A 21,480-nucleotide genomic window follows, 5' to 3' on the forward strand; every position below is an offset into this window, starting at 1 on the left:
ACCAAAAATATCCGTTTTAAAGAAATCCACTGGTTCAGGCCTTGGTCAAAATGCAACCCTATCTCCAAGACCATTTTCGTCAGTTCATGTTGCAGTCGCTAGCGTATCTATGGTGTAGTGGTTATCACGTCCGCTTTACACGCGGAAGGTCTCAGGTTGAGCCCTGATAGATACATAGAAGGTTGATATTTTAGCGATATGTGGACGAGTGAATTGGAGGCTCTCGGTCTCGAAAATTTGCCCATTTTTAAAACGGTTTCATCGTATTTACGATGGCTATGACGGGTATCTATGGTGTAGTGGTTATCACGTCCGCCTAACACGCGGAAGGTCCCAGGTTCGAGCCCTGGTAGATACATAATGTTCTTTTTTGACTTGTTGTTAGAACGAAACTTTCGGAGGTTTTTGGCAATTTTTTTAAATTGAAAAGTGACATATTTTGGGTCCTTGGTAGTATAGTGCTGAGTATCACCGCCTGTTTTACGGAAGACCTGAGTTAAATTCCCCGCCGGGGAGGCATGACCGGCTTCAGTTTTTAAAGATTGCAGAAAATATTTTGGTGGCAATGAAACGGTTTCTTCTTAATACCAAAAATATCCGTTTTAAAGAAATCCACTGGTTCAGGCCTTGGTCAAAATGCAACCCTATCTCCAAGACCATTTTCGTCAGTTCATGTTGCAGTCGCTAGCGTATCTATGGTGTAGTGGTTATCACGTCCGCTTTACACGCGGAAGGTCTCAGGTTGAGCCCTGATAGATACATAGAAGGTTGATATTTTAGCGATATGTGGACGAGTGAATTGGAGGCTCTCGGTCTCGAAAATTTGCCCATTTTTAAAACGGTTTCATCGTATTTACGATGGTTATGACGGGTATCTATTGTGTAGTGGTTATCACGTCCGCCTAACACGCGGAAGGTCCCAGGTTCGAGCCCTGGTAGAAATATAATTTTCTTTTTTGACTTGTTGTTAGAACGAAACTTTCGGAGGTTTTTGGCAATTTTTTTAAATTGAAAAGTGACATATTTTGGGTCCTTGGTAGTATAGTGCTGAGTATCACCGTCTGTTATACGGAAGACCTGAGTTAAATTCCCCGCCGGGGAGGCATGACCGGCTTCAGTTTTTAAAGATTGCAGAAAATATTTTGGTGGCAATGAAACGGTTTCTTCTTAATACCAAAAATATCCGTTTTAAAGAAATCCACTGGTTCAGGCCTTGGTCAAAATGCAACCCTATCTCCAAGACCATTTTCGTCAGTTCATGTTGCAGTCGCTAGCGTATCTATGGTGTAGTGGTTATCACGTCCGCTTTACACGCGGAAGGTCTCAGGTTGAGCCCTGATAGATACATAGAAGGTTGATATTTTAGCGATATGTGGACGAGTGAATTGGAGGCTCTCGGTCTCGAAAATTTGCCCATTTTTAAAACGGTTTCATCGTATTTACGATGGCTATGACGGGTATCTATGGTGTAGTGGTTATCACGTCCGCCTAACACGCGGAAGGTCCCAGGTTCGAGCCCTGGTAGATACATAATGTTCTTTTTTGACTTGTTGTTAGAACGAAACTTTCGGAGGTTTTTGGCAATTTTTTTAAATTGAAAAGTGACATATTTTGGGTCCTTGGTAGTATAGTGCTGAGTATCACCGCCTGTTTTACGGAAGACCTGAGTTAAATTCCCCGCCGGGGAGGCATGACCGGCTTCAGTTTTTAAAGATTGCAGAAAATATTTTGGTGGCAATGAAACGGTTTCTTCTTAATACCAAAAATATCCGTTTTAAAGAAATCCACTGGTTCAGGCCTTGGTCAAAATGCAACCCTATCTCCAAGACCATTTTCGTCAGTTCATGTTGCAGTCGCTAGCGTATCTATGGTGTAGTGGTTATCACGTCCGCTTTACACGCGGAAGGTCTCAGGTTGAGCCCTGATAGATACATAGAAGGTTGATATTTTAGCGATATGTGGACGAGTGAATTGGAGGCTCTCGGTCTCGAAAATTTGCCCATTTTTAAAACGGTTTCATCGTATTTACGATGGTTATGACGGGTATCTATGGTGTAGTGGTTATCACGTCCGCCTAACACGCGGAAGGTCCCAGGTTCGAGCCCTGGTAGAAACATAATTTTCTTTTTTGACTTGTTGTTAGAACGAAACTTTCGGAGGTTTTTGGCAATTTTTTTAAATTGAAAAGTGACATATTTTGGGTCCTTGGTAGTATAGTGCTGAGTATCACCGCCTGTTTTACGGAAGACCTGAGTTAAATTCCCCGCCGGGGAGGCATGACCGGCTTCAGTTTTTAAAGATTGCAGAAAATATTTTGGTGGCAATGAAACGGTTTCTTCTTAATACCAAAAATATCCGTTTTAAAGAAATCCACTGGTTCAGGCCTTGGTCAAAATGCAACCCTATCTCCAAGACCATTTTCGTCAGTTCATGTTGCAGTCGCTAGCGTATCTATGGTGTAGTGGTTATCACGTCCGCTTTACACGCGGAAGGTCTCAGGTTGAGCCCTGATAGATACATAGAAGGTTGATATTTTAGCGATATGTGGACGAGTGAATTGGAGGCTCTCGGTCTCGAAAATTTGCCCATTTTTAAAACGGTTTCATCGTATTTACGATGGCTATGACGTGTATCTATGGTGTAGTGGTTATCACGTCCGCCTAACACGCGGAAGGTCCAAGGTTCGAGCCCTGGTAGATACATAATGTTCTTTTTTGACTTGTTGTTAGAACGATACTTTCGGAGGTTTTTGGCAATTTTTTTAAATTGAAAAGTGACATATTTTGGGTCCTTGGTAGTATAGTGCTGAGTATCACCGCCTGTTTTACGGAAGACCTGAGTTAAATTCCCCGCCGGGGAGGCATGACCGGCTTCAGTTTTTAAAGATTGCAGAAAATATTTTGGTGGCAATGAAACGGTTTCTTCTTAATACCAAAAATATCCGTTTTAAAGAAATCCACTGGTTCAGGCCTTGGTCAAAATGCAACCCTATCTCCAAGACCATTTTCGTCAGTTCATGTTGCAGTCGCTAGCGTATCTTTGGTGTAGTGGTTATCACGTCCGCTTTACACGCGGAAGGTCTCAGGTTGAGCCCTGATAGATACATAGAAGGTTGATATTTTAGCGATATGTGGACGAGTGAATTGGAGGCTCTCGTACTCGAAAATTTGCCCATTTTTAAAACGGTTTCATCGTATTTACGATGGTTATGACGGGTATCTATGGTGTAGTGGTTATCACGTCCGCCTAACACGCGGAAGGTCCCAGGTTCGAGCCCTGGTAGATACATAATGTTCTTTTTTGACTTGTTGTTAGAACGAAACTTTCGGAGGTTTTTGGCAATTTTTTTAAATTGAAAAGTGACATATTTTGGGTCCTTGGTAGTATAGTGCTGAGTATCACCGCCTGTTTTACGGAAGACCTGAGTTAAATTCCCCGCCGGGGAGGCATGACCGGCTTCAGTTTTTAAAGATTGCAGAAAATATTTTGGTGGCAATGAAACGGTTTCTTCTTAATACCAAAAATATCCGTTTTAAAGAAATCCACTGGTTCAGGCCTTGGTCAAAATGCAACCCTATCTCCAAGACCATTTTCGTCAGTTCATGTTGCAGTCGCTAGCGTATCTATGGTGTAGTGGTTATCACGTCCGCTTTACACGCGGAAGGTCTCAGGTTGAGCCCTGATAGATACATAGAAGGTTGATATTTTAGCGATATGTGGACGAGTGAATTGGAGGCTCTCGGTCTCGAAAATTTGCCCATTTTTAAAACGGTTTCATCGTATTTACGATGGCTATGACGTGTATCTATGGTGTAGTGGTTATCACGTCCGCCTAACACGCGGAAGGTCCAAGGTTCGAGCCCTGGTAGATACATAATGTTCTTTTTTGACTTGTTGTTAGAACGATACTTTCGGAGGTTTTTGGCAATTTTTTTAAATTGAAAAGTGACATATTTTGGGTCCTTGGTAGTATAGTGCTGAGTATCACCGCCTGTTTTACGGAAGACCTGAGTTAAATTCCCCGCCGGGGAGGCATGACCGGCTTCAGTTTTTAAAGATTGCAGAAAATATTTTGGTGGCAATGAAACGGTTTCTTCTTAATACCAAAAATATCCGTTTTAAAGAAATCCACTGGTTCAGGCCTTGGTCAAAATGCAACCCTATCTCCAAGACCATTTTCGTCAGTTCATGTTGCAGTCGCTAGCGTATCTTTGGTGTAGTGGTTATCACGTCCGCTTTACACGCGGAAGGTCTCAGGTTGAGCCCTGATAGATACATAGAAGGTTGATATTTTAGCGATATGTGGACGAGTGAATTGGAGGCTCTCGTACTCGAAAATTTGCCCATTTTTAAAACGGTTTCATCGTATTTACGATGGTTATGACGGGTATCTATGGTGTAGTGGTTATCACGTCCGCCTAACACGCGGAAGGTCCCAGGTTCGAGCCCTGGTAGATACATAATGTTCTTTTTTGACTTGTTGTTAGAACGAAACTTTCGGAGGTTTTTGGCAATTTTTTTAAATTGAAAAGTGACATATTTTGGGTCCTTGGTAGTATAGTGCTGAGTATCACCGCCTGTTTTACGGAAGACCTGAGTTAAATTCCCCGCCGGGGAGGCATGACCGGCTTCAGTTTTTAAAGATGGCAGAAAATATTTTGGTGGCAATGAAACGGTTTCTTCTTAATACCAAAAATATCCGTTTTAAAGAAATCCACTGGTTCAGGCCTTGGTCAAAATGCAACCCTATCTCCAAGACCATTTTCGTCAGTTCATGTTGCAGTCGCTAGCGTATCTATGGTGTAGTGGTTATCACGTCCGCTTTACACGCGGAAGGTCTCAGGTTGAGCCCTGATAGATACATAGAAGGTTGATATTTTAGCGATATGTGGACGAGTGAATTGGAGGCTCTCGGTCTCGAAAATTTGCCCATTTTGAAAACGGTTTCATCGTATTTACGATGGCTATGACGGGTATCTATGGTGTAGTGGTTATCACGTCCGCCTAACACGCGGAAGGTCCCAGGTTCGAGCCCTGGTAGATACATAATGTTCTTTTTTGACTTGTTGTTAGAACGAAACTTTCGGAGGTTTTTGGCAATTTTTTTAAATTGAAAAGTGACATATTTTGGGTCCTTGGTAGTATAGTGCTGAGTATCACCGCCTGTTTTACGGAAGACCTGAGTTAAATTCCCCGCCGGGGAGGCATGACCGGCTTCAGTTTTTAAAGATTGCAGAAAATATTTTGGTGGCAATGAAACGGTTTCTTCTTAATACCAAAAATATCCGTTTTAAAGAAATCCACTGGTTCAGGCCTTGGTCAAAATGCAACCCTATCTCCAAGACCATTTTCGTCAGTTCATGTTGCAGTCGCTAGCGTATCTATGGTGTAGTGGTTATCACGTCCGCTTTACACGCGGAAGGTCTCAGGTTGAGCCCTGATAGATACATAGAAGGTTGATATTTTAGCGATATGTGGACGAGTGAATTGGAGGCTCTCGGTCTCGAAAATTTGCCCATTTTTAAAACGGTTTCATCGTATTTACGATGGCTATGACGGGTATCTATGGTGTAGTGGTTATCACGTCCGCCTAACACGCGGAAGGTCCCAGGTTCGAGCCCTGGTAGATACATAATGTTCTTTTTTGACTTGTTGTTAGAACGAAACTTTCGGAGGTTTTTGGCAATTTTTTTAAATTGAAAAGTGACATATTTTGGGTCCTTGGTAGTATAGTGCTGAGTATCACCGCCTGTTTTACGGAAGACCTGAGTTAAATTCCCCGCCGGGGAGGCATGACCGGCTTCAGTTTTTAAAGATTGCAGAAAATATTTTGGTGGCAATGAAACGGTTTCTTCTTAATACCAAAAATATCCGTTTTAAAGAAATCCACTGGTTCAGGCCTTGGTCAATATGCAACCCTATCTCCAAGACCATTTTCGTCAGTTCATGTTGCAGTCGCTAGCGTATCTATGGTGTAGTGGTTATCACGTCCGCTTTACACGCGGAAGGTCTCAGGTTGAGCCCTGATAGATACATAGAAGGTTGATATTTTAGCGATATGTGGACGAGTGAATTGGAGGCTCTCGGTCTCGAAAATTTGCCCATTTTTAAAACGGTTTCATCGTATTTACGATGGTTATGACGGGTATCTATGGTGTAGTGGTTATCACGTCCGCCTAACACGCGGAAGGTCCCAGGTTCGAGCCCTGGTAGAAACATAATTTTCTTTTTTGACTTGTTGTTAGAACGAAACTTTCGGAGGTTTTTGGCAATTTTTTTAAATTGAAAAGTGACATATTTTGGGTCCTTGGTAGTATAGTGCTGAGTATCACCGCCTGTTTTACGGAAGACCTGAGTTAAATTCCCCGCCGGGGAGGCATGACCGGCTTCAGTTTTTAAAGATTGCAGAAAATATTTTGGTGGCAATGAAACGGTTTCTTCTTAATACCAAAAATATCCGTTTTAAAGAAATCCACTGGTTCAGGCCTTGGTCAAAATGCAACCCTATCTCCAAGACCATTTTCGTCAGTTCATGTTGCAGTCGCTAGCGTATCTATGGTGTAGTGGTTATCACGTCCGCTTTACACGCGGAAGGTCTCAGGTTGAGCCCTGATAGATACATAGAAGGTTGATATTTTAGCGATATGTGGACGAGTGAATTGGAGGCTCTCGGTCTCGAAAATTTGCCCATTTTTGAAACGGTTTCATCGTATTTACGATGGCTATGACGGGTATCTATGGTGTAGTGGTTATCACGTCCGCCTAACACGCGGAAGGTCCCAGGTTCGAGCCCTGGTAGATACATAATGTTCTTTTTTGACTTGTTGTTAGAACGAAACTTTCGGAGGTTTTTGGCAATTTTTTTAAATTGAAAAGTGACATATTTTGGGTCCTTGGTAGTATAGTGCTGAGTATCACCGCCTGTTTTACGGAAGACCTGAGTTAAATTCCCCGCCGGGGAGGCATGAGAGGCTTCAGTTTTTAAAGATTGCAGAAAATATTTTGGTGGCAATGAAACGGTTTCTTCTTAATACCAAAAATATCCGTTTTAAAGAAATCCACTGGTTCAGGCCTTGGTCAAAATGCAACCCTATCTCCAAGACCATTTTCGTCAGTTCATGTTGCAGTCGCTAGCGTATCTATGGTGTAGTGGTTATCACGTCCGCTTTACACGCGGAAGGTCTCAGGTTGAGCCCTGATAGATACATAGAAGGTTGATATTTTAGCGATATGTGGACGAGTGAATTGGAGGCTCTCGGTCTCGAAAATTTGCCCATTTTTAAAACGGTTTCATCGTATTTACGATGGCTATGACGGGTATCTATGGTGTAGTGGTTATCACGTCCGCCTAACACGCGGAAGGTCCCAGGTTCGAGCCCTGGTAGATACATAATGTTCTTTTTTGACTTGTTGTTAGAACGAAACTTTCGGAGGTTTTTGGCAATTTTTTTAAATTGAAAAGTGACATATTTTGGGTCCTTGGTAGTATAGTGCTGAGTATCACCGCCTGTTTTACGGAAGACCTGAGTTAAATTCCCCGCCGGGGAGGCATGACCGGCTTCAGTTTTTAAAGATTGCAGAAAATATTTTGGTGGCAATGAAACGGTTTCTTCTTAATACCAAAAATATCCGTTTTAAAGAAATCCACTGGTTCAGGCCTTGGTCAAAATGCAACCCTATCTCCAAGACTTTTTTCGTCAGTTCATGTTGCAGTCGCTAGCGTATCTATGGTGTAGTGGTTATCACGTCCGCTTTACACGCGGAAGGTCTCAGGTTGAGCCCTGATAGATACATAGAAGGTTGATATTTTAGCGATATGTGGACGAGTGAATTGGAGGCTCTCGGTCTCGAAAATTTGTCCATTTTTAAAACGGTTTCATCGTATTTACGATGGCTATGACGGGTATCTATGGTGTAGTGGTTATCACGTCCGCCTAACACGCGGAAGGTCCCAGGTTCGAGCCCTGGTAGATACATAATGTTCTTTTTTGACTTGTTGTTAGAACGAAACTTTCGGAGGTTTTTGGCAATTTTTTTAAATTGAAAACTGATATGTTTTGGGTATCTATGGTGTAGTGGTTATCACGTCCGCCTAACACGCGGAAGGTCCCAGGTTCGAGCCCTGGTAGAAACATAATTTTCTTTTTTGACTTGTTGTTAGAACGAAACTTTCGGAGGTTTTTGGCAATTTTTTTAAATTGAAAAGTGAAAAGTTTTGGGTATCTATGGTGTAGTGGTTATCACGTCCGCCTAACACGCGGAATGTCCCAGGTTCGAGCCCTGGTAGATACATAATGTTCTGTTTTGACTTGTTGTTAGAACGAAACTTTCGGAGGTTTTTGGCAATTTTTTTAAATTGAAAAGTGACATATTTTGGGTCCTTGGTAGTATAGTGCTGAGTATCACCGCCTGTTTTACGGAAGACCTGAGTTAAATTCCCCGCCGGGGAGGCATGACCGGCTTCAGTTTTTTAAGATTGCAGAAAATATTTTGGTGGCAATGAAACGGTTTCTTCTTAATACCAAAAATATCCGTTTTAAAGAAATCCACTGGTTCAGGCCTTGGTCAAAATGCAACCCTATCTCCAAGACCATTTTCGTCAGTTCATGTTGCAGTCGCTAGCGTATCTATGGTGTAGTGGTTATCACGTCCGCTTTACACGCGGAAGGTCTCAGGTTGAGCCCTGATAGATACATAGAAGGTTGATATTTTAGCGATATGTGGACGAGTGAATTGGAGGCTCTCGCTCTCGAAAATTTGTCCATTTTAAAAACGGTTTCATCGTATTTACGATGGCTATGACGGGTATCTATGGTGTAGTGGTTATCACGTCCGCCTAACACGCGGAAGGTCCCAGGTTCGAGCCCTGGTAGATACATAATGTTCTTTTTTGACTTGTTGTTAGAACGAAACTTTCGGAGGTTTTTGGCAATTTTTTTAAATTGAAAAGTGACATATTTTGGGTCCTTGGTAGTATAGTGCTGAGTATCACCGCCTGTTTTACGGAAGACCTGAGTTAAATTCCCCGCCGGGGAGGCATGACCGGCTTCAGTTTTTAAAGATTGCAGAAAATATTTTGGTGGCAATGAAACGGTTTCTTCTTAATACCAAAAATATCCGTTTTAGAGAAATCCACTGGTTCAGGCCTTGGTCAAAATGCAACCCTATCTCCAAGACCATTTTCGTCAGTTCATGTTGCAGTCGCTAGCGTATCTATGGTGTAGTGGTTATCACGTCCGCTTTACACGCGGAAGGTCTCAGGTTCGAGCCCTGATAGATACAAAGAAGGTTGATATTTTAGCGATATGTGGACGAGTGAATTGGAGGCTCTCGGTCTGGAAAATTTGCCCATTTTTAAAACGGTTTCATCGTATTTACGATGGCTATGACGGGTATCTATGGTGTAGTGGTTATCACGTCCGCCTAACACGCGGAAGGTCCCAGGTTCGAGCCCTGGTAGATACATAATGTTCTTTTTTGACTTGTTGTTAGAACGAAACTTTCGGAGGTTTTTGGCAATTTTTTTAAATTGAAAACTGATATGTTTTGGGTATCTATGGTGTAGTGGTTATCACGTCCGCCTAACACGCGGAAGGTCCCAGGTTCGAGCCCTGGTAGAAACATAATTTTCTTTTTTGACTTGTTGTTAGAACGAAACTTTCGGAGGTTTTTGGCAATTTTTTTAAATTGAAAAGTGAAAAGTTTTGGGTATCTATGGTGTAGTGGTTATCACGTCCGCCTAACACGCGGAATGTCCCAGGTTCGAGCCCTGGTAGATACATAGTGTTCTGTTTTGACTTGTTGTTAGAACGAAACTTTCGGAGGTTTTTGGCAATTTTTTTAAATTGAAAAGTGACATATTTTGGGTCCTTGGTAGTATAGTGCTGAGTATCACCGCCTGTTTTACGGAAGACCTGAGTTAAATTCCCCGCCGGGGAGGCATGACCGGCTTCAGTTTTTAAAGATTGCAGAAAATATTTTGGTGGCAATGAAACGGTTTCTTCTTAATACCAAAAATATCCGTTTTAAAGAAATCCACTGGTTCAGGCCTTGGTCAAAATGCAACCCTATCTCCAAGACTTTTTTCGTCAGTTCATGTTGCAGTCGCTAGCGTATCTATGGTGTAGTGGTTATCACGTCCGCTTTACACGCGGAAGGTCTCAGGTTGAGCCCTGATAGATACATAGAAGGTTGATATTTTAGCGATATGTGGACGAGTGAATTGGAGGCTCTCGGTCTCGAAAATTTGTCCATTTTTAAAACGGTTTCATCGTATTTACGATGGCTATGACGGGTATCTATGGTGTAGTGGTTATCACGTCCGCCTAACACGCGGAAGGTCCCAGGTTCGAGCCCTGGTAGATACATAATGTTCTTTTTTGACTTGTTGTTAGAACGAAACTTTCGGAGGTTTTTGGCAATTTTTTTAAATTGAAAACTGATATGTTTTGGGTATCTATGGTGTAGTGGTTATCACGTCCGCCTAACACGCGGAAGGTCCCAGGTTCGAGCCCTGGTAGAAACATAATTTTCTTTTTTGACTTGTTGTTAGAACGAAACTTTCGGAGGTTTTTGGCAATTTTTTTAAATTGAAAAGTGAAAAGTTTTGGGTATCTATGGTGTAGTGGTTATCACGTCCGCCTAACACGCGGAATGTCCCAGGTTCGAGCCCTGGTAGATACATAATGTTCTGTTTTGACTTGTTGTTAGAACGAAACTTTCGGAGGTTTTTGGCAATTTTTTTAAATTGAAAAGTGACATATTTTGGGTCCTTGGTAGTATAGTGCTGAGTATCACCGCCTGTTTTACGGAAGACCTGAGTTAAATTCCCCGCCGGGGAGGCATGACCGGCTTCAGTTTTTTAAGATTGCAGAAAATATTTTGGTGGCAATGAAACGGTTTCTTCTTAATACCAAAAATATCCGTTTTAAAGAAATCCACTGGTTCAGGCCTTGGTCAAAATGCAACCCTATCTCCAAGACCATTTTCGTCAGTTCATGTTGCAGTCGCTAGCGTATCTATGGTGTAGTGGTTATCACGTCCGCTTTACACGCGGAAGGTCTCAGGTTGAGCCCTGATAGATACATAGAAGGTTGATATTTTAGCGATATGTGGACGAGTGAATTGGAGGCTCTCGCTCTCGAAAATTTGTCCATTTTAAAAACGGTTTCATCGTATTTACGATGGCTATGACGGGTATCTATGGTGTAGTGGTTATCACGTCCGCCTAACACGCGGAAGGTCCCAGGTTCGAGCCCTGGTAGATACATAATGTTCTTTTTTGACTTGTTGTTAGAACGAAACTTTCGGAGGTTTTTGGCAATTTTTTTAAATTGAAAAGTGACATATTTTGGGTCCTTGGTAGTATAGTGCTGAGTATCACCGCCTGTTTTACGGAAGACCTGAGTTAAATTCCCCGCCGGGGAGGCATGACCGGCTTCAGTTTTTAAAGATTGCAGAAAATATTTTGGTGGCAATGAAACGGTTTCTTCTTAATACCAAAAATATCCGTTTTAGAGAAATCCACTGGTTCAGGCCTTGGTCAAAATGCAACCCTATCTCCAAGACCATTTTCGTCAGTTCATGTTGCAGTCGCTAGCGTATCTATGGTGTAGTGGTTATCACGTCCGCTTTACACGCGGAAGGTCTCAGGTTCGAGCCCTGATAGATACAAAGAAGGTTGATATTTTAGCGATATGTGGACGAGTGAATTGGAGGCTCTCGGTCTGGAAAATTTGCCCATTTTTAAAACGGTTTCATCGTATTTACGATGGCTATGACGGGTATCTATGGTGTAGTGGTTATCACGTCCGCCTAACACGCGGAAGGTCCCAGGTTCGAGCCCTGGTAGATACATAATGTTCTTTTTTGACTTGTTGTTAGAACGAAACTTTCGGAGGTTTTTGGCAATTTTTTTAAATTGAAAACTGATATGTTTTGGGTATCTATGGTGTAGTGGTTATCACGTCCGCCTAACACGCGGAAGGTCCCAGGTTCGAGCCCTGGTAGAAACATAATTTTCTTTTTTGACTTGTTGTTAGAACGAAACTTTCGGAGGTTTTTGGCAATTTTTTTAAATTGAAAAGTGAAAAGTTTTGGGTATCTATGGTGTAGTGGTTATCACGTCCGCCTAACACGCGGAATGTCCCAGGTTCGAGCCCTGGTAGATACATAGTGTTCTGTTTTGACTTGTTGTTAGAACGAAACTTTCGGAGGTTTTTGGCAATTTTTTTAAATTGAAAAGTGACATATTTTGGGTCCTTGGTAGTATAGTGCTGAGTATCACCGCCTGTTTTACGGAAGACCTGAGTTAAATTCCCCGCCGGGGAGGCATGACCGGCTTCAGTTTTTTAAGATTGCAGAAAATATTTTGGTGGCAATGAAACGGTTTCTTCTTAATACCAAAAATATCCGTTTTAAAGAAATCCACTGGTTCAGGCCTTGGTCAAAATGCAACCCTATCTCCAAGACCATTTTCGTCAGTTCATGTTGCAGTCGCTAGCGTATCTATGGTGTAGTGGTTATCACGTCCGCTTTACACGCGGAAGGTCTCAGGTTGAGCCCTGATAGATACATAGAAGGTTGATATTTTAGCGATATGTGGACGAGTGAATTGGAGGCTCTCGGTCTCGAAAATTTGTCCATTTTAAAAACGGTTTCATCGTATTTACGATGGCTATGACGGGTATCTATGGTGTAGTGGTTATCACGTCCGCCTAACACGCGGAAGGTCCCAGGTTCGAGCCCTGGTAGATACATAATGTTCTTTTTTGACTTGTTGTTAGAACGAAACTTTCGGAGGTTTTTGGCAATTTTTTTAAATTGAAAAGTGACATATTTTGGGTCCTTGGTAGTATAGTGCTGAGTATCACCGCCTGTTTTACGGAAGACCTGAGTTAAATTCCCCGCCGGGGAGGCATGACCGGCTTCAGTTTTTAAAGATTGCAGAAAATATTTTGGTGGCAATGAAACGGTTTCTTCTTAATACCAAAAATATCCGTTTTAGAGAAATCCACTGGTTCAGGCCTTGGTCAAAATGCAACCCTATCTCCAAGACCATTTTCGTCAGTTCATGTTGCAGTCGCTAGCGTATCTATGGTGTAGTGGTTATCACGTCCGCTTTACACGCGGAAGGTCTCAGGTTGAGCCCTGATAGATACATAGAAGGTTGATATTTTAGCGATATGTGGACGAGTGAATTGGAGGCTCTCGGTCTCGAAAATTTGCCCATTTTTAAAACGGTTTCATCGTATTTACGATGGCTATGACGGGTATCTATGGTGTAGTGGTTATCACGTCCGCCTAACACGCGGAAGGTCCCAGGTTCGAGCCCTGGTAGATACATAATGTTCTTTTTTGACTTGTTGTTAGAACGAAACTTTCGGAGGTTTTTGGCAATTTTTTTAAATTGAAAAGTGACATATTTTGGGTCCTTGGTAGTATAGTGCTGAGTATCACCGCCTGTTTTACGGAAGACCTGAGTTAAATTCCCCGCCGGGGAGGCATGACCGGCTTCAGTTTTTAAAGATTGCAGAAAATATTTTGGTGGCAATGAAACGGTTTCTTCTTAATACCAAAAATATCCGTTTTAAAGAAATCCACTGGTTCAGGCCTTGGTCAAAATGCAACCCTATCTCCAAGACGATTTTCGTCAGTTCATGTTGCAGTCGCTAGCGTATCTATGGTGTAGTGGTTATCACGTCCGCTTTACACGCGGAAGGTCTCAGGTTCGAGCCCTGATAGATACAAAGAAGGTTGATATTTTAGCGATATGTGGACGAGTGAATTGGAGGCTCTCGGTCTCGAAAATTTGCCCATTTTTAAAAGAGTTTCATCGTATTTACGATGGCTATGTCGGGTATCTATGGTGTAGTGGTTATCACGTCCGCCTAACACGCGGAAGGTCCCAGGTTCGAGCCCTGGTAGATACATAATGTTCTTTTTTGACTTGTTGTTAGAACGAAACTTTCGGAGGTTTTTGGCAATTTTTTTAAATTGAAAAGTGATATGTTTTGGGTATCTATGGTGTAGTGGTTATCACGTCCGCCTAACACGCGGAAGGTCCCAGTTTCGAGCCCTGGTAGAAACATAATTTTCTTTTTTGACTTGTTGTTAGAACGAAACTTTCGGAGGTTTTTGGCAATTTTTTTAAATTGAAAAGTGAAATGTTTTGGGTATCTATGGTGTAGTGGTTATCACGTCCGCCTGACCCGCGGAAGGTCCCAGGTTCGAGCCCTGGTAGATACATAATGTTCTTTTTTGACTTGTTGTTAGAACGAAACTTTCGGAGGTTTTTGGCAATTTTTTTAAATTGAAAAGTGACATATTTTGGGTCCTTGGTAGTATAGTGCTGAGTATCACCGCCTGTTTTACGGAAGACCTGAGTTAAATTCCCCGCCGGGGAGGCATGACCGGCTTCAGTTTTTAAAGATTGCAGAAAATATTTTGGTGGCAATGAAACGGTTTCTTCTTAATACCAAAAATATCCGTTTTAAAGAAATCCACTGGTTCAGGCCTTGGTCAAAATGCAACCCTATCTCCAAGACGATTTTCGTCAGTTCATGTTGCAGTCGCTAGCGTATCTATGGTGTAGTGGTTATCACGTCCGCTTTACACGCGGAAGGTCTCAGGTTCGAGCCCTGATAGTTACAAAGAAGGTTGATATTTTAGCGATATGTGGACGAGTGAATTGGAGGCTCTCGGTCTGGAAAATTTGCCCATTTTTAAAACAGTTTCATCGTATTTACGATGGCTATGACGGGTATCTATGGTGTAGTGGTTATCACGTCCGCCTAACACGCGGAAGGTCCCAGGTTCGAGCCCTGGTAGATACATAATGTTCTTTTTTGACTTGTTGTTAGAACGAAACTTTCGGAGGTTTTTGGCAATTTTTTTAAATTGAAAAGTGATATGTTTTGGGTATCTATGGTGTAGTGGTTATCACGTCCGCCTAACACGCGGAAGGTCCCAGGTTCGTGCCCTGGTAGAAACATAATTTTCTTTTTTGACTTGTTGTTAGAACGAAACTTTCGGAGGTTTTTGTCAATTTTTTTAAATTGAAAAGTGAAAAGTTTTGGGTATCTATGGTGTAGTGGTTATCACGTCCGCCTACCACGCGGAATGTCCCAGGTTCGAGCCTTGGTAGATACATAATGTTCTGTTTTGACTTGTTGTTAGAACGAAACTTTCGGAGGTTTTTGGCAATTTTTTTAAATTGAAAAGTGACATATTTTGGGTCCTTGGTAGTATAGTGCTGAGTATCACCGCCTGTTTTACGGAAGACCTGAGTTAAATTCCCCGCCGGGGAGGCATGACCGGCTTCAGTTTTTAAAGATTGCAGAAAATATTTTGGTGGCAATGAAACGGTTTCTTCTTAATACCAAAAATATCCGTTTTAAAGAAATCCACTGTTTCAGGCCTTGGTCAAAATGCAACCCTATCTCCAAGACCATTTTCGTCAGTTCATGTTGCAGTCGCTAGCGTATCTATGGTGTAGTGGTTATCACGTCCGCTTTACACGCGGAAGGTCTCAGGTTGAGCCCTGATAGATACATAGAAGGTTGATATTTTAGCGATATGTGGACGAGTGAATTGGAGGCTCTCGGTCTCGAAAATTTGCCCATTTTTAAAACGGTTTCATCGTATTTACGATGGCTGTGACGGGTATCTATGGTGTAGTGGTTATCACGTCCGCCTAACACGCGGAAGGTCCCAGGTTCGAGCCCTGGTAGATACATAATGTTCTTTTTTGACTTGTTGTTAGAACGAAACTTTCGGAGGTTTTTGGCAATTTTTTTAAATTGAAAAGTGACATATTTTGGGTCCTTGGTAGTATAGTGCTGAGTATCACCGCCTGTTTTACGGAAGACCTGAGTTAAATTCCCCGCCGGGGAGGCTTGACCGGCTTCAGTTTTTAAAGATTGCAGAAAATATTTTGGTGGCAATGAAACGGTTTCTTCTTAATACCAAAAATATCCGTTTTAAAGAAACCCACTGGTTCAGGCCTTGGTCAAAATGCAACCCTATCTCCAAGACCATTTTCGTCAGTTCATGTTGCAGTCGCTAGCGTATCTATGGTGTAGTGGTTATCACGTCCGCTTTACACGCGGAAGGTCTCAGGTTCGAGCCCTGATAGATACAAAGAAGGTTGATATTTTAGCGATATGTGGACGAGTGAATTGGAGGCTCTCGGTCTGGAAAATTTGCCCATTTTTAAAACAGTTTCATCGTATTTACGATGGCTATGACGGGTATCTATGGTGTAGTGGTTATCACGTCCGCCTAACACGCGGAAGGTCCCAGGTTCGAGCCCTGGTAGAAACATAATTTTCTTTTTTGACTTGTTGTTAGAACGAAACTTTCGGAGGTTTTTGGCAATTTTTTTAAATTGAAAAGTGACATATTTTGGGTCCTTGGTAGTATAGTGCTGAGTATCACCGCCTGTTTTACGGAAGACCTGAGTTAAATTCCCCGCCGGGGAGGCATGACCGGCTTCTGTTTTTAAAGATTGCAGAAAATATTTTGGTGGCAATGAAACGGTTTCTTCTTAATACCAAAAATATCCGTTTTAAAGAAATCCACTGGTTCAGGCCTTGGTCAAAATGCAACCCTATCACCCAGACGATTTTCGTCAGTTCATGTTACAGTCGCTAGCGTATCTATGGTGTAGTGGTTATCACGTCCGCTTTACACGCGGAAGGTCTCAGGTTGAGTCCTGATAGATACATAGAAGGTTGATATTTTAGCGATATGTGGACGAGTGAATTGGAGGCTCTCGGTCTCGAAAATTTGCCCATTTTTAAAACGGTTTCATCGTATTTACGATGGCTATGACGGGTATCTATGGTGTAGTGGTTATCACGTCCGCCTAACACGCGGAAGGTCCCAGGTTCGAGCCCTGGTAGATACATAATGTTCTTTTTTGACTTGTTGTTAGAACGAAACTTTCGGAGGTTTTTGGCAATTTTTTTAAATTGAAAAGTGACATATTTTGGGTCCTTGGTAGTATAGTGCTGAGTATCACCGCCTGTTTTACGGAAGACCTGAGTTAAATTCCCCGCCGGGGAGGCATGACCGGCTTCAGTTTTTAAAGATTGCAGAAAATATTTTGGTGGCAATGAAACGGTTTCTTCTTAATACCAAAAATATCCGTTTTAAAGAAATCCACTGGTTCAGGCCTTGGTCAAAATGCAACCCTATCTCCAAGACCATTTTCGTCAGTTCATGTTGCAGTCGCTAGCGTATCTATGGTGTAGTGGTTATCACGTCCGCTTTACACGCGGAAGGTCTCAGGTTGAGCCCTGATAGATACATAGAAGGTTGATATTTTAGCGATATGTGGACGAGTGAATTGGAGGCTCTCGGTCTCGAAAATTTGCCCATTTTTAAAACGGTTTCATCGTATTTACGATGGCTATGACGGGTATCTATGGTGTAGTGGTTATCACGTCCGCCTAACACGCGGAAGGTCCCAGGTTCGAGCCATGGTAGATACATAATGTTCTTTTTTGACTTGTTGTTAGAACGAAACTTTCGGAGGTTTTTGGCAATTTTTTTAAATTGAAAAGTGACATATTTTGGGTCCTAGGTAGTATAGTGCTGAGTATCACCGCCTGTTTTACGGAAGACCTGAGTTAAATTCCCCGCCGGGGAGGCATATCCGGCTTCAGTTTTTAAAGATTGCAGAAAATATTTTGGTGGCAATGAAACGGTTTCTTCTTAATACCAAAAATATCCGTTTTAGAGAAATCCACTGGTTCAGGCCTTGGTCAAAATGCAACCCTATCTCCAAGACCATTTTCGTCAGTTCATGTTGCAGTCGCTAGCGTATCTATGGTGTAGTGGTTATCACGTCCGCTTTACACGCGGAAGGTCTCAGGTTGAGCCCTGATAGATACATAGAAGGTTGATATTTTAGCGATATGTGGACGAGTGAATTGGAGGCTCTCGGTCTCGAAAATTTGCCCATTTTTAAAACGGTTTCATCGTATTTACGATGGCTATGACGGGTATCTATGGTGTAGTGGTTATCACGTCCGCCTAACACGCGGAAGGTCCCAGGTTCGAGCCCTGGTAGATACATAATGTTCTTTTTTGACTTGTTGTTAGAACGAAACTTTCGGAGGTTTTTGGCAATTTTTTTAAATTGAAAAGTGACATATTTTGGGTCCTTGGTAGTATAGTGCTGAGTATCACCGCCTGTTTTACGGAAGACCTGAGTTAAATTCCCCGCCGGGGAGGCATGACCGGCTTCAGTTTTTAAAGATTGCAGAAAATATTTTGGTGGCAATGAAACGGTTTCTTCTTAATACCAAAAATATCCGTTTTAAAGAAATCCACTGGTTCAGGCCTTGGTCAAAATGCAACCCTATCTCCAAGACCATTTTCGTCAGTTCATGTTGCAGTCGCTAGCGTATCTATGGTGTAGTGGTTATCACGTCCGCTTTACACGCGGAAGGTCTCAGATTGAGCCCTGATAGATACATAGAAGGTTGATATTTTAGCGATATGTGGACGAGTGAATTGGAGGCTCTCGGTCTCGAAAATTTGCCCATATTTAAAACGGTTTCATCGTATTTACGATGGCTATGACGGGTATCTATGGTGTAGTGGTTATCACGTCCGCCTAACACGCGGAAGGTCCCAGGTTCGAGCCATGGTAGATACATAATGTTCTTTTTTGACTTGTTGTTAGAACGAAACTTTCGGAGGTTTTTGGCAATTTTTTTAAATTGAAAAGTGACATATTTTGGGTCCTTGGTAGTATAGTGCTGAGTATCACCGCCTGTTTTACGGAAGACCTGAGTTAAATTCCCCGCCGGGGAGGCATGACCGGCTTCAGTTTTTAAAGATTGCAGAAAATATTTTGGTGGCAATGAAACGGTTTCTTCTTAATACCAAAAATATCCGTTTTAGAGAAATCCACTGGTTCAGGCCTTGGTCAAAATGCAACCCTATCTCCAAGACCATTTTCGTCAGTTCATGTTGCAGTCGCTAGCGTATCTATGGTGTAGTGGTTATCACGTCCGCTTTACACGCGGAAGGTCTCAGGTTGAGCCCTGATAGATACATAGAAGGTTGATATTTTAGCGATATGTGGACGAGTGAATTGGAGGCTCTCGGTCTCGAAAATTTGCCCATTTTTAAAACGGTTTCATCGTATTTACGATGGCTATGACGGGTATCTATGGTGTAGTGGTTATCAGGTCCGCCTAACACGCGGAAGGTCCCAGGTTCGAGCCCTGGTAGATACATAATGTTCTTTTTTGACTTGTTGTTAGAACGAAACTTTCGGAGGTTTTTGGCAATTTTTTTAAATTGAAAAGTGACATATTTTGGGTCCTTGGTAGTATAGTGCTGAGTATCACCGCCTGTTTTACGGAAGACCTGAGTTGAATTCCCCGCCGGGGAGGCATGACCGGCTTCAGTTTTTAAAGATTGCAGAAAATATTTTGGTGGCAATGAAACGGTTTCTTCTTAATACCAAAAATATCCGTTTTAAAGAAATCCACTGGTTCAGGCCTTGGTCAAAATGCAACCCTATCTCCAAGACCATTTTCGTCAGTTCATGTTGCAGTCGCTAGCGTATCTATGGTGTAGTGGTTATCACGTCCGCTTTACACGCGGAAGGTCTCAGGTTGAGCCCTGATAGATACATAGAAGGTTGATATTTTAGCGATATGTGGACGAGTGAATTGGAGGCTCTCGGTCTCGAAAATTTGCCCATTTTTAAAACGGTTTCATCGTATTTACGATGGCTATGACGGGTATCTATGGTGTAGTGGTTATCACGTCCGCCTAACACGCGGAAGGTCCCAAGTTCGAGCCCTGGTAGATACATAGTGTTCTTTTTTGACTTGTTGTTAGAACGAAACTTTCGGAGGTTTTTGGCAATTTTTTTTAAATTGAAAAGTGACATATTTTGGGTCCTTGGTAGTATAGTGCTGAGTATCACCGCCTGTTTTACGGAAGACCTGAGTTAAATTCCCCGCCGGGGAGGCATGACCGGCTTCAGTTTTTAAAGATTGCAGAAAATATTTTGGTGGCAATGAAACGGTTTCTTCTTAATACCAAAAATATCCGTTTTAAAGAAATCCACTGGTTCAGGCCTTGGTCAAAATGCAACCCTATCTCCAAGACCATTTTCGTCAGTTCATGTTGCAGTCGCTAGCGTATCTATGGTGTAGTGGTTATCACGTCCGCTTTACACGCGGAAGGTCTCAGGTTGAGCCCTGATAGATACATAGAAGGTTGATATTTTAGCGATATGTGGACGAGTGAATTGGAGGCTCTCGGTCTCGAAAATTTGCCCATTTTTAAAACGGTTTCATCGTATTTACGATGGCTATGACGGGTATCTATGGTGTAGTGGTTATCAGGTCCGCCTAACACGCGGAAGGTCCCAGGTTCGAGCCCTGGTAGATACATAATGTTCTTTTTTGACTTGTTGTTAGAACGAAACTTTCGGAGGTTTTTGGCAATTTTTTTAAATTGAAAAGTGACATATTTTGGGTCCTTGGTAGTATAGTGCTGAGTATCACCGCCTGTTTTACGGAAGACCTGAGTTGAATTCCCCGCCGGGGAGGCATGACCGGCTTCAGTTTTTAAAGATTGCAGAAAATATTTTGGTGGCAATGAAACGGTTTCTTCTTAATACCAAAAATATCCGTTTTAAAGAAATCCACTGGTTCAGGCCTTGGTCAAAATGCAACCCTATCTCCAAGACCATTTTCGTCAGTTCATGTTGCAGTCGCTAGCGTATCTATGGTGTAGTGCTTATCACGTCCGCTTTACACGCGGAAGGTCTCAGGTTGAGCCCTGATAGATACATAGAAGGTTGATATTTTAGCGATATGTGGACGAGTGAATTGGAGGCTCTCGGTCTCGAAAATTTGCCCATTTTTAAAACGGTTTCATCGTATTTACGATGGCTATGACGGGTATCTATGGTGTAGTGGTTATCACGTCCGCCTAACACGCGGAAGGTCCCAAGTTCGAGCCCTGGTAGATACATAGTGTTCTTTTTTGACTTGTTGTTAGAACGAAACTTTCGGAGGTTTTTGGCAATTTTTTTTAAATTGAAAAGTGACATATTTTGGGTCCTTGGTAGTATAGTGCTGAGTATCACCGCCTGTTTTACGGAAGACCTGAGTTAAATTCCCCGCCGGGGAGGCATGACCGGCTTCAGTTTTTAAAGATTGCAGAAAATATTTTGGTGGCAATGAAACGGTTTCTTCTTAATACCAAAAATATCCGTTTTAAAGAAATCCACTGGTTCAGGCCTTGGTCAAAATGCAACCCTATCTCCAAGACGATTTTCGTCAGTTCATGTTGCAGTCGCTAGCGTATCTATGGTGTAGTGGTTATCACGTCCGCTTTACACGCGGAAGGTCTCAGGTTCGAGCCCTGATAGATACAAAGAAGGTTGATATTTTAGCGATATGTGGACGAGTGAATTGGAGGCTCTCGGTCTGGAAAATT

General features: G+C 42.3%; 29 non-coding genes across 29 annotated transcripts; all 29 read left to right on the forward strand.

Annotated features, from left to right (window-relative positions):
• The first annotated feature begins 285 nt into the window (after positions 1-285).
• Positions 286-358, forward strand: TRNAV-AAC (transfer RNA valine (anticodon AAC)). Its single transcript has one exon. It is a non-coding gene; the product is annotated as a tRNA-Val (tRNA).
• A 1,099-nt stretch (positions 359-1,457) lies between these two features.
• Positions 1,458-1,530, forward strand: TRNAV-AAC (transfer RNA valine (anticodon AAC)). Its single transcript has one exon. It is a non-coding gene; the product is annotated as a tRNA-Val (tRNA).
• A 1,685-nt stretch (positions 1,531-3,215) lies between these two features.
• Positions 3,216-3,288, forward strand: TRNAV-AAC (transfer RNA valine (anticodon AAC)). The gene has a single exon. It is a non-coding gene; the product is annotated as a tRNA-Val (tRNA).
• Positions 3,289-4,387: 1,099 nt separating this feature from the next.
• On the forward strand, positions 4,388-4,460 carry TRNAV-AAC (transfer RNA valine (anticodon AAC)). The gene has a single exon. It is a non-coding gene; the product is annotated as a tRNA-Val (tRNA).
• Positions 4,461-4,973: 513 nt separating this feature from the next.
• Positions 4,974-5,046, forward strand: TRNAV-AAC (transfer RNA valine (anticodon AAC)). Its single transcript has one exon. It is a non-coding gene; the product is annotated as a tRNA-Val (tRNA).
• A 513-nt stretch (positions 5,047-5,559) lies between these two features.
• Positions 5,560-5,632, forward strand: TRNAV-AAC (transfer RNA valine (anticodon AAC)). The gene has a single exon. It is a non-coding gene; the product is annotated as a tRNA-Val (tRNA).
• Positions 5,633-6,731: 1,099 nt separating this feature from the next.
• Positions 6,732-6,804, forward strand: TRNAV-AAC (transfer RNA valine (anticodon AAC)). The gene has a single exon. It is a non-coding gene; the product is annotated as a tRNA-Val (tRNA).
• Positions 6,805-7,317: 513 nt separating this feature from the next.
• On the forward strand, positions 7,318-7,390 carry TRNAV-AAC (transfer RNA valine (anticodon AAC)). The gene has a single exon. It is a non-coding gene; the product is annotated as a tRNA-Val (tRNA).
• A 513-nt stretch (positions 7,391-7,903) lies between these two features.
• Positions 7,904-7,976, forward strand: TRNAV-AAC (transfer RNA valine (anticodon AAC)). Its single transcript has one exon. It is a non-coding gene; the product is annotated as a tRNA-Val (tRNA).
• An 829-nt stretch (positions 7,977-8,805) lies between these two features.
• Positions 8,806-8,878, forward strand: TRNAV-AAC (transfer RNA valine (anticodon AAC)). Its single transcript has one exon. It is a non-coding gene; the product is annotated as a tRNA-Val (tRNA).
• A 331-nt stretch (positions 8,879-9,209) lies between these two features.
• Positions 9,210-9,282, forward strand: TRNAV-UAC (transfer RNA valine (anticodon UAC)). Its single transcript has one exon. It is a non-coding gene; the product is annotated as a tRNA-Val (tRNA).
• A 110-nt stretch (positions 9,283-9,392) lies between these two features.
• Positions 9,393-9,465, forward strand: TRNAV-AAC (transfer RNA valine (anticodon AAC)). Its single transcript has one exon. It is a non-coding gene; the product is annotated as a tRNA-Val (tRNA).
• An 829-nt stretch (positions 9,466-10,294) lies between these two features.
• Positions 10,295-10,367, forward strand: TRNAV-AAC (transfer RNA valine (anticodon AAC)). The gene has a single exon. It is a non-coding gene; the product is annotated as a tRNA-Val (tRNA).
• An 829-nt stretch (positions 10,368-11,196) lies between these two features.
• Positions 11,197-11,269, forward strand: TRNAV-AAC (transfer RNA valine (anticodon AAC)). The gene has a single exon. It is a non-coding gene; the product is annotated as a tRNA-Val (tRNA).
• A 331-nt stretch (positions 11,270-11,600) lies between these two features.
• TRNAV-UAC (transfer RNA valine (anticodon UAC)) lies at positions 11,601-11,673 on the forward strand. Its single transcript has one exon. It is a non-coding gene; the product is annotated as a tRNA-Val (tRNA).
• A 110-nt stretch (positions 11,674-11,783) lies between these two features.
• TRNAV-AAC (transfer RNA valine (anticodon AAC)) lies at positions 11,784-11,856 on the forward strand. Its single transcript has one exon. It is a non-coding gene; the product is annotated as a tRNA-Val (tRNA).
• An 829-nt stretch (positions 11,857-12,685) lies between these two features.
• TRNAV-AAC (transfer RNA valine (anticodon AAC)) lies at positions 12,686-12,758 on the forward strand. The gene has a single exon. It is a non-coding gene; the product is annotated as a tRNA-Val (tRNA).
• A 513-nt stretch (positions 12,759-13,271) lies between these two features.
• TRNAV-AAC (transfer RNA valine (anticodon AAC)) lies at positions 13,272-13,344 on the forward strand. Its single transcript has one exon. It is a non-coding gene; the product is annotated as a tRNA-Val (tRNA).
• A 331-nt stretch (positions 13,345-13,675) lies between these two features.
• TRNAV-UAC (transfer RNA valine (anticodon UAC)) lies at positions 13,676-13,748 on the forward strand. The gene has a single exon. It is a non-coding gene; the product is annotated as a tRNA-Val (tRNA).
• Positions 13,749-13,858: 110 nt separating this feature from the next.
• Positions 13,859-13,931, forward strand: TRNAV-AAC (transfer RNA valine (anticodon AAC)). The gene has a single exon. It is a non-coding gene; the product is annotated as a tRNA-Val (tRNA).
• A 243-nt stretch (positions 13,932-14,174) lies between these two features.
• TRNAV-GAC (transfer RNA valine (anticodon GAC)) lies at positions 14,175-14,247 on the forward strand. The gene has a single exon. It is a non-coding gene; the product is annotated as a tRNA-Val (tRNA).
• A 331-nt stretch (positions 14,248-14,578) lies between these two features.
• Positions 14,579-14,651, forward strand: TRNAV-UAC (transfer RNA valine (anticodon UAC)). The gene has a single exon. It is a non-coding gene; the product is annotated as a tRNA-Val (tRNA).
• A 110-nt stretch (positions 14,652-14,761) lies between these two features.
• TRNAV-AAC (transfer RNA valine (anticodon AAC)) lies at positions 14,762-14,834 on the forward strand. Its single transcript has one exon. It is a non-coding gene; the product is annotated as a tRNA-Val (tRNA).
• A 243-nt stretch (positions 14,835-15,077) lies between these two features.
• Positions 15,078-15,150, forward strand: TRNAG-ACC (transfer RNA glycine (anticodon ACC)). The gene has a single exon. It is a non-coding gene; the product is annotated as a tRNA-Gly (tRNA).
• Positions 15,151-15,663: 513 nt separating this feature from the next.
• TRNAV-AAC (transfer RNA valine (anticodon AAC)) lies at positions 15,664-15,736 on the forward strand. The gene has a single exon. It is a non-coding gene; the product is annotated as a tRNA-Val (tRNA).
• A 331-nt stretch (positions 15,737-16,067) lies between these two features.
• Positions 16,068-16,140, forward strand: TRNAV-UAC (transfer RNA valine (anticodon UAC)). Its single transcript has one exon. It is a non-coding gene; the product is annotated as a tRNA-Val (tRNA).
• A 696-nt stretch (positions 16,141-16,836) lies between these two features.
• TRNAV-AAC (transfer RNA valine (anticodon AAC)) lies at positions 16,837-16,909 on the forward strand. The gene has a single exon. It is a non-coding gene; the product is annotated as a tRNA-Val (tRNA).
• Positions 16,910-18,008: 1,099 nt separating this feature from the next.
• TRNAV-AAC (transfer RNA valine (anticodon AAC)) lies at positions 18,009-18,081 on the forward strand. Its single transcript has one exon. It is a non-coding gene; the product is annotated as a tRNA-Val (tRNA).
• Positions 18,082-21,344: 3,263 nt separating this feature from the next.
• Positions 21,345-21,417, forward strand: TRNAV-UAC (transfer RNA valine (anticodon UAC)). The gene has a single exon. It is a non-coding gene; the product is annotated as a tRNA-Val (tRNA).
• Positions 21,418-21,480: the final 63 nt, after the last annotated feature.

Source organism: Leiobunum rupestre, chromosome 3 (genome assembly GCF_980474605.1).
Source record: "Leiobunum rupestre chromosome 3, qqLeiRupe1.1.hap1, whole genome shotgun sequence".
Taxonomy (NCBI): Eukaryota; Metazoa; Arthropoda; class Arachnida; order Opiliones; family Sclerosomatidae; genus Leiobunum; species Leiobunum rupestre.